Source organism: Pinus tabuliformis, chromosome 1_2 (genome assembly GCF_031772625.1).
Source record: "Pinus tabuliformis cultivar Carrire ecotype Pingquan chromosome 1_2, CPIR1, whole genome shotgun sequence".
NCBI classification, from domain to species: Eukaryota; Viridiplantae; Streptophyta; class Pinopsida; order Pinales; family Pinaceae; genus Pinus; species Pinus tabuliformis.
The window spans coordinates 1,194,105,546-1,194,126,723 of NC_142298.1; the positions used below are offsets into that span (position 1 = coordinate 1,194,105,546).

Below are 21,178 nucleotides of genomic sequence, written 5' to 3' on the forward strand. Positions count from 1 at the left end.
TCGTCTCTGCTTTCCACTCTTAGCTTCTCTACTTCTAACTTACTACTTGTTGCTCTCTCTGTCAGTTTGTGGCTTTAAAGCCAATCTCCTTCCTGACTATTCGTTTCCACTTTCCGGCTTTCTGGTTCCCCTGCCTCTGTCCATTTGAATCCCTCTATCCTACGTAATTTAGCCACTGTATAACATCTCACCGGGAGGTGGCCACTTTCATAACAAATGAGTGTTAGTTCTCTTGGACATATTCGAAACGACCGTTTATTCCGTTAACTCCAAGAATGCCCACGAAACACGACCTTCTGCCAATGCATCATCCACATCAGACTTAAAATCCTATACAACTCTGCTTATTAACCTCGTCAAGTCTAGTCATCCATTGGAACATGTCTCCGCCGTTGATCTGGAGCCTCCAAATCCTATGGTCATCGTCCATATCGGGCAGATAAGTAACAGGATGTTTATCCATCCGATGTGAGCGGTTTTCTCTCTCTTCCACCGGACGCGTGGCAACCATTGTATGGCATCGGGAGGGACTCGATTGAAACCGCTTACCGCTCGAAGCCCTTCTGATATCCTGCCGGTTTTTGTGGGACCCCACTTTTAACGGAATCAGAACGATATCAGTTGCATTTTATGATTTTTCGGGTCTGGGTGCTTGCGACCTTTCCTTCTTTGAGTGCTTTTCCCTACGATATGTGATATGTGATTAGCGACTTGAATATCAGAAACTACCCTCGTTTCTCGAAATGGCCTCTGGATTTGCTAATTTTGCGATAGCGTGCATTACCATGGGCCGACAGTCTGCGCGCTTAACTGACGGTCCTCATTGCTCCACGCTGATCACAAATTGCAACTGTTACGAGGATATCTCTGATAAGCTTGATCTTTATAAGATTTTAAAACTTTGGCATGATTTTTTAAAGAGTTCATGAAAACTTAGAGAGTGTTCTAGGATCCAATTTGGATCACAGCCTTCCCACTGAAAAAGCTTTTGGACCACCAAAAGTTGGTTTTTAAGCATCAATCAAGTGAGGATATAGATTCCTCGCTTGCCCAATTTCTATCCATCTTTCACTACTTGGTTTTGATCCTTTGAGTCCAACCCTGAGGTACTCAACATCCCCTTTGTGCGTAGTTCTCACCTTCTTGTCCAGAATTGCATCTTCCTGCAATTCATTGAGATATTCAGGCAACAGATCATCAATAGAAGGAAATTGACTCTGCTCTTCGGGATCTTCAATCAATGAAGGTTCAAACAATCTCAAGATTTCTGCATTAACTACTGAATAGATGTGCATGTAAGCTGGAAAATCAAGGCGAAAAGCATTCTCACCGATTTTCTCAAGTATCTTGAAAGGTCCATACCTTATCGGCTTCAGCTTCTTACCTTCACCTTACATTCTGTCTTTGCTGATATATAGCCAGACTTGATCACCAACTTGGAAACTATGCTCAATCTGATGCTTATCATGCCTTGCCTTGTACTTGGCTTGGCTCTTTTCCAGTTGTTCCTGTACTGCCTGGTGAATTTCTTGGATTTGTTCAATGAACTTGGTTTCCTTGTCCACATCACTGTGTCCATCAACCGCTATGTCTTTACCAAAGACAAAATCCAAGGGAGACCTTGGTGTAAAACCAAAACAGGTCTCAAAAGGAGATCTCTGTGTAGAAGAATGTTTAGCTCGGTTGTAAGCATGTTGCACATAACACAAATGTTCATCCCAAAGCTTGGGATGCTTGCTGCAATAACCTCTGAGAAACTGGATCACTATCCTGTTGACCACCTCAGTTTGGCCACTTGTTTTCAGATGAAAAGTTGTGCTCTTCTTCAGTCTAGTGTCCATCAATTCCCAAAAACTTGACCAAAATTTCCAAACAAATTGGGAATCTCGATCAGATACAATGGAAGTGGGTAATCCAAAATGAACCCATACATGCTGAAAGAACAACTTTGTTGTTTGTTCAGCTGTAATCTGTTTGTTTCAGGGTATTACAATACACATTTTGTTGAACCTGTCCACAATAACATATAAATAGTCATGACCTTTTCTAGATTTAGGCAATCCCCCAACGAAATCCATGGAAACACTTTCCCAAGGATGAGAAGGAACTGGTAGTGGAGTGTACAAGCCTAGTTTTCTATTGTTGGGCTTGCTGGTAGCACACATGGTACACCATCTTACATATCTAGAAACTGTTTCATTCATTTTTTGCCAATAACAAAATCTTTGCAGTTGTGCAACTGTTTTACTTACACCAAAGTGACCTGATATTAGAGAAGTTTGTGCTTCTCGAATTATCTTTACTATTTCGGTTTGAGGAATGCATAACTTTTCAAAATGATACAAGAGTTGGTCTTTAACATGATAATCCAATTCTTCTACTTGTTTTCCATGACTTAAAGTTGCATATACATCTTTAAAATCTATATCTTGAGCATATTGTTCAATGTAGCTTTCATGCAATACTGAATTATGCTTAAGTATAGTAGATGCATTTATGATTGGTCTGGACAGCATATCAACAACTTTATTGTGTATGCCCTTTTATATCTGATGACAAGATGAAACGGTTGTAGAAAACCCATCCACCTATAGTTTCTTGATTACTGCAGCTTAGTTTGTGAGTGTAAATATTGAAGTGGTTGATGATCAGTATGTATAACTATCTCTTTGCCCATTAGATAATGTTTCCAATTTTTCACACTCTACACTAATGCATACAATTCTTTATCATATGTGGGATAATTAACTAATGCAGAATTAAATGTCTCAGAATGATAACATATGGGTTTACCGTGCTGCATCAACATTGCTCCCATGGCATAGTCACTGGCATCTGTTTCAATCTCAAAGGGTATTTGAAGATTGGGCAGTGCTAGTACTGGTGCTATACTAATCTTTTCTTTTAAGGTGTCGAAGGCTTTCTATTGTTTGCCTCGCCACTGAAACACCTTGTTCAATCCTGCTAAATCATGTAAGGGAGTTGCAATCAGGGAAAAGTTAGAAATAATTTTCCAATATTGTGCCACTCCTAGGAAGCTTCTGATTTCTGTAGCAGATTTGGGTTTAGGCCAGTTTACAATGACTACAACCTTAGAGGGATCTATCTTCAATTCACCACCCCCTACAATATGACCCAAATAATTCAAAGATGTTTTGCCAAATTCACATTTTGATAGCTTAACATAAATATTTTCTCTTTTCAAAACATCTAGAGTCTGCTTTACATGCTTCAAATGTTCTTCCCATGTTTTACTAAATATAAGAATTTCATCTAGATATACAATGACAAAATCATCAATAAAAGGCCTGAGTACATCATTCATTACTCTCATGAAAGTAGCAAGAGCATTAGTTAAGCCAAAAGGCATGATTAACCACTCGTACAATCCCTGCTTTGTTTGAAATCAGTCTTCCATGCATCTTTCTCTGCAACTCTGACTTGATGGTAGCCACTATGCAAGTCCAACTTGGAAAAATAAACAGCTTATTTTAATTGATCTAATAGATCATCTATGCAAGGAAGGGGATAACGATTTTTTATCTTTATCTTATTCAGTGCTTGGTAATCAATGCACATTCTCCATGAGCCATCTTTCTTTCTCACCAAGACAATTGGAGACCCACGTGGTGATGTTCTAGGTCTTATGAACCCTTTCTCGAGCAGCTCCTGTACCTGCTTCTTGATTTTTTCATTCTCTAAAGCGGACAACCTGTACATTCCAATGTTAAGCAATGGAGCATCTTGCTGCAAATCAATATCATGTACTATTTCCTTTTTTGGTGGTATACCTTTAGGTTCTTGAAATAGTATATCATATTTTGAAACAACTTTTTCTAAATCAACTTGATGTTTAGCATTACAGCCTTCAAATACATTGGTTTTATCAGGTTTCTTTTCCTTTACAACCATCAATAAAAAATGTTTGCATGAATTTACAATTATTTTCATCTACCCTGAGTTGATGAGAATATAATTATTCTTGAGTTTATGAGCTCTTCCAATATATTTGATTCCATCTTTAATGAGTTGATACTTGTTTTCATCTCTATAGAAAATGGATTTCCTATCATACAAGTAAGGACTTCCTAAAACAATTCCACATATCTCCAAGGGAAAAATATCTAACTCAACCTCATCTACAAATGCTGGCCCAAAAGAAAACCTAAGTTTACATTGTCTAGTCACTTGTAGCTTTGCTTTATCACATAACCAACCAAATGGATATGGCTTCTTGTGAGGTGTGGTTAGTAATCCCAAATTCTTTACAATTGCTTCAGAAATTAAGTTTACTTGTGATCCACTATCAAACAAAGTATCAATATTTTGATGCTTGGAAATAACTCTAATATGAAAAAGCTCATGTCTTTTCCTCTCATTTTCTTGATTATCAGTAGATTGTGCAGAATTACTAGTAGATGCTTCAGAGTTTTTACCTTTTATAATTATGGCTGTGATTGTTGTTTCATCTCCTGAGTCTGACCCCAAATCCTTCTGAATAGCTGTAGCAGTCTTCTTCTTTTTTCCATCGTACTTCTTGGTCCTTAGCTCCGGGTGCAGAATCCAGCAGTGTTCATCATCATGCCCATCCTATGAGTGCATGAAGGCTTGTTCTTTTGTACAACATTTGTCTTCCTCTCTTTCCATTTCTGCTTTCTCTTTTCCTTGTTCTTACTTGCAGTGGGTTTTGATGATCCCCCAACTTCTGGGTTCACATTCTTTCCTCTAGCCTCTAGATGTGTAGCCTAAATAGATACCTCATCTATGTTAGTAGGGTTAAACATGAGAATGGTGTGCTTTAAATAGTTGTGTAGACAACCTATATACTTCAGCAGAGTTTCAGGTGAGTCTAAAGAAATTCCTAGAATCAAAGATCTTTTTCTAAATTCTTGGGTGTAACTTTGTACACTTTTCCCTTTCAATTGGCGAAGAGTTTGCAAACTCATCATAGCTTGCTGGATGTAAGCTAGTGGATAGAATTGTTTTTTAATTGCATAAACAAATTCACTCGAGACAGAAAGAATTTTATCATGCTTCTTCATGTCAGCTTGTGTTTTGCCTTCCCACCATACCAAGGTAGTTCCTCCAAGGCGTAGGCTAGCCAATTGAATCTTACTTCTGTCTAAATCAATGCTCTGCACCCTCCAATATACATCAATCTTTCTAATCCAATTATCCAGCTTCTCTGCATTCAACTCTCAATCATATATTGGCAAATCAAATTTAACATCTAATTTAATTAAAGATGCCTTCTTCCTTTTATTTTCAGGACTATCAGGAGGTGTGGGAAGTTTTTCTTCTTTCCCTTTGCCTTTAGAACGGTCATTTAGGAGAGATTCTTCTACTCCTTTGTCATTCTGGGAAGTTGAAGAATCTTCACTTCGACCTTTGTTAAATTCTTTATACATTTCCTCTACCATGGCTCTCATGGTCATGAAACTGTCCATGAACTAGGAGTCTGATTCCAAGGGACTTTGTTCTGCCATTTTCCTCTTAGGATAGACTCTTCCAATTTTTGGGTTAGCTTCATCCAACTCTCCTTCTCCTAATTTGAGCTTTGTCCTAGTTAGCATTCAACAAAAAGATCCAGCACAAGCTTGTCTAACCTTAGTAACCTAGATGCTCTGATACCACTTGATCTGAAATTGATCTAAGACAAACAATTAAGGTATTACAGACTCATGTGCATGGATGTGCCTATGTTATTTAATGCAACGAATCGATAAGATTGCGAAATACACAGGCAATGAAGCAATTAAAGAAAACATAACAGGGAAACATATGAACACAACAAATTTAATAAGGAGTTCACCCAATACTCCTGGGCTACGTCTCCTGGTCCAGCCTTCAATGGTGGCCTCTCTATTATGTTTTCAAGCAGTGTTTTTACAATATTGAGCTCAATTTGAGTCTCAAAAAACAGATATAAATCAGCAAGATTGTACTTGGATCCCCTAAGTCTCTGGAGTACACAGACTCTCCTTACTGACCCTCAACCTCTACTGGTCACAGTAGTATGAGCCCAAACTGAGACTCATACATGACAGGCATCACAGAGGAGTGCGCTTGAACCTCTCAAGCCTTCTATGGAGCACACAGACTCTCTGACTCCCTCTGTCTCTGTCTTAACTCTGGCTCAATGTTGCCTTTGCTTCTGCAGGTCAGCTTAGCTTCTCGTCTCTGCTTTCCACTCTTAGCTTCTCTGCTTCTAACTTACTGCTTGTTGCTCTCTCTGTCAGTTTGTGGCTTTAACGCCAATTTGCTTCCTGATTGTTCATTTCCACTTCCCGGCTTTCCGGTTCCCTTGCCTCTATCCGTTTGAATCCCTTTGTCCTACGTAATTCAGCCACTGTATAATGCCTCACAAGGAGGTGGCCACCTATTTCATAATGGATGAGTGTTAGTTCTCTCGGACATATTCGAAACGACCGTTTATTCCGTTAACTCCAAGAATGCCTGCGAAACATGACCTTCTGCCAATGCATCGTCCACATCGGACTTCAAATCCTATACAACTCTACCTGTTAACCTCATCAAATCTGGCCATCCATCGGAATGCGTCTTCGTCGTTGATCTGGAGCCTCCAAATCCTACGGTCATTTTCCATATTGGGTGAATAAGTAACATGATGTTTATCCGTCCAATGTGAGTGATTTTCTCTCTCTTCCGCCGAACACATGGCAACCATTGTATGGCATCGGGCGGGACTTGGTTGAAACCGCTTAAAGCCCTTCCGATATCCTACCGGCTTTTGTGGGACCCTAATTCTGATGGAATCGGAACGATATCCATTGCATTTTATGATTTTTCGAGTCCGGGTGCTTGCGGCCTTTCCTTCTTTGAGGGGTTTTCCCTGCAATATGCACTATGCGATTAGCGACTTGTCGCTAATCGCATATCAGAAACTACCCCCGTTTCTCGAAATGGCCTCTGGATTTGCTAATTTTGTGATAGCACGCGTTACCATGGGTCGACGGTCTGCGCGCTTGACCGATGCTCCTTGTTGCTCCGCGCTAATCACAAACTGCAACTGTTACGAGGATATCTCTGATAAGCTTGATCTTTATAAGATTTTGAAACTTTGGCATGATTTTTTAAAGAGTTCATGAAAACTTAGAGAGTCTTCTAGGATCCAATTTGGATCACCCCTTTTGATCATACCCATGGGGCTAACAGGTGAGTTGTTCAGAGCATGGACCTCCTGCTCCCAACATCTCTACATTTATCTAGTGCTCATCTTTGAAGCGATGGCAAATTTCATTGGTCAGCTATCACTGCTCCGTCTAATCGCAATTTTCGGTGCCACAACAACTTCCATGGTGACCAACAGCAAGACACGTTCTTAATTAATGAATCGATCAGAAGGACTTGGCTCAACACACAGGGATTCAACATATTTCACCAATGCACCAACAGACAACGATGTGGGTATGCAGACTAGAATGTTATGTGTATAAGTGATGCACAAACATCAGGACCTTCGAGTGGACAGAGCATCAGAAAGCATATTGTTAGAATAGACATAGCATCAAAAAGGAGTTATTAAGGCAGAGAATGCAGCCAAAACATATCTAATAGGATATTCATCAAATGCGAGTTACTAAGACAGAGAATGTAGCAAAAATATAGCTGATAGGATATTCATCAAATGAAAGACTCATAGCCGAACTTTCATGTAAATAGAAATCACAAAATCAGTGACTCAAAATGAAGCAGGGCAAGTGAACGCCCACTCTGATACCATGTTAAACACATACATGGCAGAGGCAGAATATGAATGATAAACATTGAGTTGCATATATTATTGACATAATATACATTTATAGTACATTGGAGTGACCGTTGGATTCCATATTCTAAGGTCCCTTGGACTCCAGTGGTTGTTCACATTCTACACCAACCCATAAAGGATTAGGTGTCCAACATTTACCTTGGCCTTTTGGCACACTAATGATGGAATATTTAAGTCCCCTACAATGGCAACTTCTATATTCCAAATGTAAAATGATAAAGGGGGTTTATTTGAATGTTTACCTTAAAAGCATAATAAATCTCCTATGACTGGAATGGTGGTCCAATTTTGTTTGTCTTAGGGCGTGAGCGTGTGGTTAATGTGAGTGATCCCATACGTTTGGATTGAAATTTTCAAACACCCTATGATCATTACAATCTCCCTAATTAAGCTATGTGAGAGAGAAACCAAGCACCAAAATGAAACTACAAGAAATAAAAATAAGCCTAAACAACATGAATATGATGAACCCTTACTTCCTTAATAAAATTTCCTGATGATTGAATTACAACTTGAACTAAAACAATTGAATATTTAAGCTAACTTTACAACAACAAAAAAAAATCACGATTTCCACGTTGTAAAGAAGTTCAATACTTGGGGTTTAAAAACTACCCCTTAAAGAACATTAGCCATGGTACATGTCAAGACTTAAGAGTCATTGTTATTGAAATAAATCCACTAGCTACTTCAATCCAAACTAAAAATCCATTTTGAAATGAAAAAAGAAACAAACATCCAATTAATGGAAAGAAAATGGACTTGGGAAAACTTGTGAGAAAGGAGCATCATAAAAAATATGACATGAAATCAAAGATAGACTACAAAAACACCTAAATTCCAATTCAAATCCATGATTAAGAATGATAAAATATTGTTTTTGAATATTTCCAGCAAGAACTGTGTAGTGTGTTCGATTCATCCAACGTTTCAAATGGTTACTCCATCCATATAGCTCTTTGGTCCCTGATGATGGATGTAGTAACCATATGAAACATTGAATGGATCGAAAACACTATACAGTTCTTGTCGGAAATATTCAACAACAATATGAATAACTATGGAAGCCTCAGATTGTTTAATGATATAATAATTATGTTGAGTGTGTTTCCTTTCGAGAATTATTAAAATGGATCATAGGCATGAAAGTTCAACTTATCCAATTTTTTGTGGTTCTCAACTAGTCATAAGGTGGATGGGGAATTAATATAGGATACTCAACATAAATCTTCTTCATTTGGTTATTCATTTGAAGGAATTTTCAAGATTACTTAATCATATCTCATTTTAGTGTGTTTACTAGAAGTTGAATTACAAAGTTGAGTCACTATCTAAAGAGGAACTTCAAATGATACATAAAACTATATTATTTATGGATTTCGATGACAAACATTTATTTGATGTCAGTCCCTATAGGATATAGGTCTTTCATGTATATACTAGTTTTTAAGATGTATGTATAAAAAAATTTAAGCTATAACTTAATTTGGGACTATTACAATGAATCATTTTTTATTAGAAAATTATTGGAAAGCTAGATGATAAAAAAGAGGAGAAGAAAAGTTACTGGATATGTTTTGATCATGATCTTAAGAAGTTAGAGATTTCCTAATAATTAATTTTTGGCATCAAAGTATCTTTATGAAAACTTATTATATCATGCCATGAGCAAATGAAGAAAACGTTTTTCACTTTAAAATAGAACATTTAAGGCATAGGGATGAAGATGATGAAATTTCTTGGGCTTGCAACAAAATTAGACGTTGTTGATAACTTTTGGAAAACTGTGTATTCGATTCGTTGATGTTACCGACATTTTGGGTGAACACTTCACCCATCTTCAGGGACAAGAATTTTGATAGAAGATGTGAAGAGTGTTGGACCTAGTTTCTTAGAGAAGGCATGAATATTAGCATTAAAGAAGGTTAGATTAAGATTTGCATGAACATAATTGTTAGGGAATGAATATAAGTGTTAGGAAAAGTGAGAATGATGAGCCCAAACGATTAATATTAACTCAAAATGAATAATTTATTAAATTCTAAATTTTTTTAAATTGAATTTAAATGAAATTATGATAAATTATTGAATTAAAATTAAAATATTTACTAATAAAAAAAATTCAAATTGAATTCACATTTTAAAATAATAAATTATTGAATTAAAATTAAAATATTAATTATTAAAAAAAATTAAAGTTTAAAGTTGAATTCGAATTAAATTAAAATATTAATTAATATGAATAAGTCAAAAACTTTTTAAATGCAAATTAATAAATTTAAATTTAAATAAATTAGAGTTAAAACCTTTAGAGAATGAAAAGAAAGTCTAGATGGGGAAATTTAAAAAGCTCAAAGATCAAAACTAAAATATTAAGTTAGATAAGAAATCGATTTAAAATAATAAGTCAAATTTATATTTTATAGAGATTAATATTAAAATTAAAAATTAAAAATTAAAAATAATATTTTTTTGTTTTAAAATATCTTTATTGTTATTCGAATCACAATTTATTTGATTATAGGATTAGATTATAAATAAGGAATAATAATTTTTTAATAATTTTTAGTAGAATATAATAATATAACGATAATGAGAATGATATGGGTAAGAGAATTTGATTAAGGAGGGAATATTGAATATAAACGGGAAATAATAAGAATAAGAATGAGCAAGGTGAAGGATTAAATAAGGATTAAAGTTGATTAAATAATGATATTAAGATTGAAGGGAAGAAATAGGAAAATAGAGAAAGACTAAGAAAAGGGAGGGGAATGAGATTTAATAAGGGAAACCTTATGTTAGAGGAGCAAGGTTTAGAAGGTAAGAAATGGATGTTGGACTTCCAAGAATATCTTAACTCGTATCTATCAAATTATGCACTATGAAAACACACATGCCAAAATTAGATGTTTCTATATTGTCAAACATGGATATACAACCTTATAAACACTTGAGGTTTGAAAGATCTATTAGTAGTGGAAGAAATTAAGGAAGGTTAAAGAACCTCCAAAGTGCACTCAAATCCTTTGGATTTTTCTCATCCAAAAGGTTTTAAATTCTGATATACTTTAACAGAGAAATAAAGCAAGTCCAAGCATTTTCATCTGCTTTATAAGTAATGAAAAAACTTCCTTGCATATTTTTAAAGAATACCCTTAGGGTATATGCATAAAGTTGTGTTACATTGTTTGGCAAGAGAGGGCGTGTTTTGGGTGAAAAACAACAACCTGATCGATCCATTTTAAGTGCTCGATCGAGCAATCTTTGAGCCCTCAATCGAGTTGTTTGAGGGCTTAAATATATAGCTCAATCAAGCATTAAAACAAACCCTCGACTATGCTCGTGTGTAACCCGGGGTTATCTAGGGGCTCGATCGAGCTAGTGGCCTTGTAAAGCATATGCTTGATCGAGCCATGTTTTTGAAATTTCCTACCAATACAACCTAGGCGTGGAATTAAAGAAAGTTTCTTGATCAAGCCTTAAAGCTAGATCAAGATTTTATTTAACCACATTAAGTGCTCGATTGTGGGTTTCTTAAACCCTCAATTGAGTTATTTAAAATTTTATCTCAAGTGCTCAATCAAGCTATTGAGAGTCTGAAAAACATATTTTTAGCTCCACTTCTGTAGATTTCTCTACAACACCATTTTATACCTTCGTTGATTTAGGGCATAATTTGTCATTAAGTGGCACAGTTGATCATATTGGATTTGTGAAAGAATCCTGTCTCCAATGGCATATGAGTTTGACACTTTCAAATTCATATGATATTTTTCATCTAATTTCTTCTAAACATAATGCTTGAATTTTTTTTGGACAATTTCAAAGGGGATGAATAAAAAATCAATAACATAAAATATACACAACAAAAAAATTCAAAAAATACCACTATCTTTGTTTATGGGCCCTCTTAAAAAGGTACTCTTGGTTTTTCGATTTATTTAAACAATTTAAAAAAATCTTACATGAACACATATGTCTGCAAAATGTAATTGAAATATTACTTCGACAACTTTAAAAAATTATAAATAATATAATTTTTCATTAAAAAAAAAAAAAAATGAAAAACTTAATTCTCTCCGTGTAGATCATGTTCATATAGATGTGTTTTAAAATTTACACATTTTGGACTAAGTTATGCTACACAAACACATGCATACTCTTAAGATGTGGGAAAATTTGTAAGAACAAGCATTTCATTTAATGGAAAATTGATAGGTTATATGACACTAGTTTTTTTTGCAAAAAATATCATTAGGACAACAACATAATTCTCCACAAATTGTCTTTTTACTCCAAATCAAAATTCACAATGCATATATGAATTTTGAGGGCTTCAATTCTATAAACGAGAAAAAAATTGAAATTTCATCACCAAATTTGGCCCAAATGTGTAACCCATCTTCATGCATTCAACCCTTACTCAAGATAGTATGAAAAGAGGTTGAACATTTTATCTCACTTCAACATTGGGACAAAGTGCCCTTAGAAGTTTGCTTTAAAGAGCACTTTAATGGATGTGAATTGAAAGAGTATAGAACACTTCCATACTTGATTACTTGGGAAATTTGGTTGGTAAGAAATGTCAGGCTTTTGAGCATTTCTAAGCTCTCACTTTGACAATTTCATTAGAAGCTTTTTTTCCATTTTCTTCTTATAATCCTAGGATAAAGCTAAAAACCATTCAGGTGACTTGGGAGGAGATTATGAATGAGAATTATGCATAAAGCTTAATTAATAGAGATTTTTAAACACTTTCATAGTTGGAGTTTTGTTTTATTTACTATTGAGGATCAATATTTTGCTAATAAGGAAAGCTTGGTTATGGGTCTAATAACCAAGGTTAACTGAGAGCATTATTCTTCCTATCAAAGTGCACTTTAGAGAAAAAATTTGTGCAACTACACATATTTGAATACCATTATGATTATTGAATGGATGGACAATGAAATTTAGGTCCATAGTAGTTGTCTTTGATAGCTAACATTACATTTTATGGATATCTCTATCTCTTTCAAATTATTAGTTTTAGTGCTATATATAAAGAACTTAACAATTTTATAGATTCACTATCTAAGGAAACTTTGCACTTAGATGGAGGTTTTCTTGTCTTATATGAATTCACTAAGGGACTTTTGGTTTCTTCAAGGTCTTGTAGCCTTTCAGAATTTTGATCTTATTGACCCTTGACATGTAATATGTCCACTAATTATCACATAGAACTCAAATAGATATTTAAGATTTTGGTACAAGTTGTGAAAATGATATTAGTAGTGGGCTTGTAAATCACATAAAACTAATCATATGTTGCATCAACATCTAATATTGTGTTTTTAATTCATCTTAAAATAGAAAGTACTTTTTGTTTAAAGAAAAGTAGTAATCTTTAAGTGAGACATTTGGTGTTTCTAGTGGACTTTTTGTCATAATTGGATTAAATAAATTGTGGCCAAATCCTGATTTGTGTTGTTTAAAATAGCTTTGACTGCATATATGGATTCAACACCCTCAAAAACCCTTGGGGTGGTTCAATTTTGAAGACATTTGTGGCCAAACACTGATTTGTGTTGTTTAAACTAGTTTTGACTGCATATATGGATTCAACACCCTCAAAAACCCCTTGAGCACTTCGATTTTGAAGAATTCACCCGTCAAACTTGTGATTTCAATGAATCCTTGTCTAATTCTAGACAAATTAGATCAGAAAATGCACTGGAAAACTTTCTAAAAAGTCACACTTAAAGACTACTCGTTTCATAATAATAATAATATAATATAAATATATTATATCATGCTTAATTTATTTTTTATTTTCTATTAATATTGGTGAGAGGATTTTTCATATATATATATATATAGAATGTGAAAAGTAAATAAACAATATTTAAAAGAATACTAATTTAAGAAGACATGAATTGTGTTTTATTAAATCAATCAAAATTAGCATAAGTATATAAATTAAATGGTTGGTGAATGTTGATAGGTATCGATCCATGATAACCATCAATAGATCCACCTTGACACATCTCACTTTGCCAAAATTAAAAATGTCAAGAAATTAACTAAATTATATATTTATTTTAAATCATTATTGTTACTAATAATTATGTCATAAGGCATTTTCCTCTGAGAAGAACTCCCATTCCATGCCACTTATGTCATTTTGGACCATTAATTTTGGTGTTAGATAATTGAAATAATATCTACCATACGATTGAAAATAGGTATTAGTTACAGATATTAGTTAGTTAAAATTCATAAGTATTAGTTAGTTACAATTCATAACTTTACACCTCTGGGGCTTTGCTTGATCCAACTAATCAGAGATGACTATTTTCATTTTCTCTTTCTAATGGAAACCTGACATTTATACCACTGTTGATAACAATACATCACAACCGAGGAGAGATCTCCTCCGTTAATGGATGCCTTCATGCGGGTTTTGACTCGGGCTTAGTTTGATGGTTGATCTTTTCTTTGGTGTTGAATTGCAAGGCGAAGACCATAGAAACATAGAACGGGACTGAATATATTTGGTATGTTCTTACCCTATAATTGGAAATTTCGTTTTCTTATTTTAAAGGCAACTAGAAATGAGGCAGTGTCAATTCTCTGCATGCAGGCGTATCTATTGTTTTTCTAAAGAAGAATGTCATTGTACATTCAATAGTTTCCCCTACATTGTTTGTTCATGCAAGAAGATTATTCCCGAATCGGAACATGTTGCAATCATTGGCTCCCATCGGCCCTTTCTTGGAGAAGCTAGATGAATTGATGCAGTTTTCATCTGTAGCCAATACAGATTTCGACTCAAGCTTACCCATCATCCTAGTGGCCTTTCTCTTCTGCATCCTATGCACGTTGAGGGTAGTTGTCGTTCTACACTGTAGTAGACGATGGTGAGTGGTGTCTGAGCCACCACTTGAAGCCAATGTCGAAAGAGGTAAATATGGTATCAAGAAAATTCATCTAAAAGAACTTCTGACATTCGTTTACAGTACAAGATCCCCAATCGGAACCCTGGATTTCCCTATTTGCTTGGAAGAATTCAGGGAAGGAGAAAGGGTGCGAGTATTACCAGAATGCCACCACACTTTCCACGCGGTTTATATAAATGCATGGCAAACCCTCGTGTCCTCCATGCAGACAATATTTTCTTTACGTGGGGCTGAAGAAACCATCATAGGTGGCTTTGTCTACTGCTGAGGCAAGAGAAAGCGCCATAATGGATGTTACAGAAAGAGACGAGTTTGCTACAATAAATTCAATTTTTGAGATGTTCCACAACTCCACCGACGATGCAACAATGGTAGTTTCTTCATCGTAGGAATGCATCGACTTGGAAACAAGTAATGACCTAGAAATTTGGGTGAAGGAGCACAACATCACAAAGAAATCCCTTGTGTGTAGTGTGCAAAGTAGGAATGGCATGTAGCACAATTTAAGATTAAGGGATGTGAAAATGGTACAGAATTGAACGTAATGAATTATTTCCTATCTTACCATGTAATAATTTTAGAAACGTTTGCCTAATAAGCTTACAATATCTCAAATTTTCACTGAAGGATTCCTTTATTTTTCTTTTGAATCAGCCACTTCTGCCTAATCAATTCACAATATGCCACAATTCCCATTGAACAATTCTTTTTTTCTCTTTTCAATCAAGCGTTGTTCATTTACAGTGTATAAAGACTCCTTTCTCTTTTTTTCATCAAATGTGCAAAATATTTAAATCCCAGAAAGAATGTGAAAACAATAAAGCATATCAATTTCACTAACAAAATATCATAAATATTATAAAACATTTCACGTGCAATGCTAGAACTTATGAAACAAAGTTGTTTTTTAGCTTGAACCATAAATGGTATAGAATTTTGTATAATTTAATTCAAAATAATTTTTAATTATAATTTTTTAATATTTTTTATGATTTTGGATTAAAATTTAAAAATATATTTAAATATCAAGATTTTTTTTTCTTTGATGTATCCAAAGCAGAGTAATTATTTTTTCTTTATTAAAATTCAGTAGACCAATACCATACTTTATAAAATGGAACTTGATATCATTCTCATCCTAAGAAAACACATAATTTTAAAGATGATATAGGTATCAAAACCATTTTTCCTCATGTCATATAATATATCAAAGCATTAAATACAAAAGATTAAAATTGTAAACTTAACTAAAATTTGATGATGAATATAAAAATTTGAAGTATTGATTTTTTTTTTTTTTGTAGAGCTTGGTAGGTTCATCCATTTTCTATTATATATAAGGCAAATTTACACCACACAGTATTACCGAATGCCCTCAACTCACCCCGAGGGGAAACTGAGTCTGTTAACCACTGGTTAGCATTATACGCCATCCAAAAACAAAATTGCTTCAGTATTTATAGCAAAGATAGGTAAGTCTCAGTCTCGTGTCCAAATACTATAGAACTATAACAACTGACATATGCAGCAGAAAATTTAAAAGCTACCTGCGTAAACAAAAATTAAGCATAATGAAACTAGTCATTTTTGACATTCTGCTCATCAGAGTTAGAGGCTATAGGAGAAAGATCTTCAGCAGTTGCCTCTAGCATTCAATACAAATCCATGATGCAAGGGATGTGATGGTCAATATGATCCATCCTGATGTCCTGTTTGTGCAACTGAAATAGGATTTTCCCCATGTCTTTTTTATAACTAGGCAAGCCCTGCATTGTGACTGCCATCCCCACAGAAATTTGTTCCATCGCTTTGCCAAGCAGGCTTTTCATTAAGAATTACAAGTACAAGGTGTGTTTGAATTGCGTAGTTCTACCTCGTGTCTTCCCTGGGCCAGGAACCATCATCCTCCAGTCTTCTATCTCCTCGTCTGGTTCCCTTTGTTGTTTTATCTCAACTTCCTAGTCGTCAATCAGCTTACGAATACCTTCATCTGTTTCATCTCGGTAAGTCGTGGTTGCCTCTGCTATGAGGTGCTCAATAGGCTTACGACCCCTGTGGCCTTCCATCGTGTTCGATCTCTTGGCTTCTCAAGGGGTCAGGCCCCTACTGCCACGACCATGCCCTCTCTTTGTTGGAGCCATACCTTGTTCCGTAATGCCTTGTGGACAGTCAAACAATGTTAGTTTCATCAGACCATTTGCAGCATGCCGATACAACTTCTTATGCCTTGCCTCTCTTCCCTGCTTCTCTTGCTATGGGTTAAGATATCCCAGTGCCCATAAGTGGCCAGGGGAATTGGGTTTTGAGCGCGGCTCCCCAAGCTCTTCACAGTGCCCCTTCCCCTTGCCATGGTGCAACTCCTTGTCATTCCACTGCAGTTGGAGCCAAGACTTCAAGCCTGTCTGGAGCCCAGCTCTATGATTGTTATCATACCCGCATGAAACTCCCTCAGCTAGTAGTTTTCTGCCAAGGTTATACTTTCCCCTATATCCCTTATACCGCCTGGGGTCCCTAGCTGTGCCCTTGCTACCATGCATATGCAAATGCCAAGGTTTTCTCAACGAATTACTGGCATAGCTAATGTCTCGACCCCCTGCCCGTGACTCTTCCTACCTCTTCCAGCACCACTCAGCCCCCGAGACATGACATGCCCATTATCCCTATACCCCTAGTCTGAGAAACTAGGTAGGGGCCTGTATCTCTGCTCGATCCAACATTATCCATGCCATTGCCTAGACTCTGGCTTAAAAGCAATATAAACAAAACATAATGTCGGGCCATGGCCCTCCCTTTCCTCCCCTTTCTTCTCCCTTACAGTGCTAAGCCCCATTGGGATGACCTCTTGCCTCTCCCTTTCCCCCAGCGAAACCCCCACCAGCGCATGTAATTGTTGTAGGAACCCAACCAGAGCATAGAAATGATACAGGAATGAGACCGAACCATATACCAAAGAGTCGTTGATAACCCACAGACAAGGTGCCTCTGCCTCTCTTCCGCTCTAAGCTGCCTTCTTTATCCATTACAAATTTCTCCTACCCGGCACATCGAATGCCATTCCCATCTCGACCACCCTGCCTTATTCCTCTATGTGCCACCTTGCTAGCCCACTAACCATGCATTCATGGCTAAAGACACCGCACCCCCTGCCTTGAGCATGTGGGGCACGATGGTAATTATCATCTTGGTACTAACCATGTCACCTCGAAGCCTGTCGCCTCTGACACCCTCTCTCATCCTGATCGCGAGTGAAGTATTGAATTTTGAAAATCATACACAAACAAAATATTTAATAGAAATTCTAGATTGCAATATCCACGTAGCCTAGAAAATGTTGTGACCACACATGGGCAATATTTAATTGAAATTTTAGATTGCAATATACACAACGATTTTAAAAAACGAGGTAACAAGCCCACACACTTATATGTACATATGTATTAATTATTAATAAAAGTATAACATATCTATAGCATTATTTTATATTTATAGGATTGAGAATACTATAAAATATGATAGGATTATAATTAAAAAATAGTATATGATTGGGATTAAATTAAATTATTCATATAAATAGATTTTAACATATGAAGTGTATTAATTTATTCATATAAATAAATTTCAACCTATGAAGTGTATTAATTGAAACATTTAATGTGGAATTTTGTTCATATTAATTAAAAACATATTTAAATATATAATTTTCATATCAATTAAAAAGATGATCAATTCCATATTTATTTTAAATTGCAGATTTATAAATATTAAATATTAAATATCAGTTAAATTAAATTATTCATATAAATAGATTTCAACATATGAAGTTTATTAATTGAAACATTTGATGTGGAATTTTGTTCAATGAAAGAAGGGATCACCGCAAGGCATGACTATTTTCAATATAAATAATTTGTTCAACGTGGTTATATTAATAAAAAAATCCTTTTTCACTGGTTGAATGTATTTGTATCTTGATAGGAACCAACTACACAGTTTTAATGTTTTTTTCAACTTATTTATAATAATATTTTTCTTCAATGGTTTAATGTAATTATAATTAGTATAGCTATATAAATTAAATTATATATATGGTAATTGCATATAGATATACATGGTAGGTATTAAAACACTTATTTTATGGTACATCTCATTCAATATTTTCTATATAAAATTATTTGTTAAATATAAATTATAATAAGAATACTTCCTTTCGCGTGTTGAATGTAACTATAACTAATATACTCATATAATTTAAATACATGTTAAATATGGATAGACATCAATTCATAGTAGGTATAAAGACACTTATCTCATATTGCATCATTGCCAATATTTTATTTAAATTGAAAAGAAAAAAGGCATAAATACCTTTAAGATAAAAACTCAACCTTTTATTCTAATTAATAGCGAAAATTACTATATTCCATGTAGGTTAAATCACTACTATCTACCTAATAATTATTCATAATTCAACAAATATTCAAGAAACATGTTCTAAAATAAACATATCTATCACTATAATTATGTCGTAATTCATTTCCCTATGAAAAAAACTCCCCTAGCTGTCACGGTGTACTCATCTGTAGTGTAGGATATTATGTTAGACGATCAAAGAGTCCTTCGCCATTAGATTGGAAAAAATGATTGAAACAGTTATAACGAGCTTCCTCGGTTGGAGAAAATGATAAGCGACACATTTGAATCATACAACACCGAAATCTTGCAACAGAGAGGATCGATTTGAGGTCCTCGACCTCAAATTCATGTAGCTCGTCACAGACCTCATGGAATTGAAGTTACCGTCAATTTTCGTCATGTACGGGCATGCTTCTGCAGGGGGATTCATTTTCGTGTTAGCCCATGACTACAGATTCATGAGAAGGACAGAGGGTTTCTCTATATGAGCGAGGTAGACCTGGGTTTCGTCATTCCTCCCGATGACATGTCCATCATCAAGAGAAAGGTTGATTCTTGTTACTTGACGAAAATTGTGATGGGTGGACGCAAGTACTTTGATCCCATGGCCTTTAAAGCGAGTTTGGTGGACTATGTTCACGATAATTTTTCTGAAACCCTAGAGGCCGCCATTGATGCAATTGTTAAGATGGATCAGAAAAAGGGAATAAGGAGGTTTACCTGCAACTCAAGCTCTCTCTTTTCTTCGAACCTATGGAGAAACTCCGACTGGTTTCCAAAGAGGGTTCTCCACTACTTTCCCGCCCCTGATTTTTGTATCTTTAAACATTTTTTTAACTTTGTGAACCCCATGCATCAATTGTTTGAGTACTCAAGTATATGAATATTATGCATAATATTTGCATACACAGAAGCTAGTGCATTATACTTTTTTCTTTTGGAAGTTGACAGGCTTCCCAAATGTGAAAAGTGGCTTACTGATAATGATGATAGGAAAGAAGAAAAGGCCACATGGTGGCTGAATCGTTTGATGGGGCATGCAAAGAAGTCGTCATCAATTGATTGGCCATATCCATTTGTGGAGGGAAAATTATTTGTTCTTACATTAAGTGCAGGTTTGGAAGGTTATCATGTGAATTTGGACGGGAGGCATGTGACCTCTTTTCCTTATCGAACAATGAATTGAAGAACCCTTTAGAGTACAATATTTTCTTTTATATCATCTCCACATTCTTGTCCATGTTAAGCAAGTGTTGCACAATCATTTTTTTCAAGTTCAAGAAACTTTATGGCATTAATATAAATGAATGTATGCACTAAATTTATATGTGGTTGGACCAGGGATTTGTGCTTGAAGATGTCATTAGCTTCTCTGTAATGTTGACATTGATGTGCATATAGTTGTTTCTACTTCCTTGCCTATCTCACATCCAAGCTTTTCACCTCAAAGACTTCTCGACATGTCAAGGATTATGATGCCAATATCATCATGGTCAAATAACAATTAGAATGGGAAATTTCATAAGTGGCGAGAAAGATTCAAGATTTAGATGACATCATCACATGGTAAGAGAAATACAATTTATTCCAACCAATGTACACTCATTTATACAAAGTGAAATATATTGGTTTTCCACCAACATTTATTAAACCAAATTTATGAAATGCATTTGAAGACATTGAGTCACTATGGAAAGAGAATGACGAACCTAGTTGAGGCTATGGAAATGATTGAGTTAGATAAAATACAATGGTCCAAAGAGACAAAATAATACCATTCTTCTATATTTTGGAAATTTTACACAAGTGAAATAAGGATAAGAAACAACAAGTAACTAAATTAACAACATCATATAACAAATGATGAGGCAGTTTATTAATGTTCCCCTTACTACTAAAGTCTTTCTATTAAGCTTTCCTCATAAAATTAGGCCAATTTCTAATGAACAAAATCTATTATCCATTGCATTGTGAATTAAGGTGATATGAGATTACTTTGTTATGAAATGTTTGATTTAAATCATTTACTTAT

At 35.1% G+C, this 21,178-nt stretch overlaps 1 pseudogene; it reads left to right on the forward strand.

Annotated features, from left to right (window-relative positions):
* Positions 1 to 19,956, forward strand: part of LOC149210508 (enoyl-CoA delta isomerase 1, peroxisomal-like) — a 51,545-nt pseudogene extending 31,589 nt beyond the window's left edge.
* The last annotated feature ends 1,222 nt before the right edge of the window (positions 19,957 to 21,178 follow it).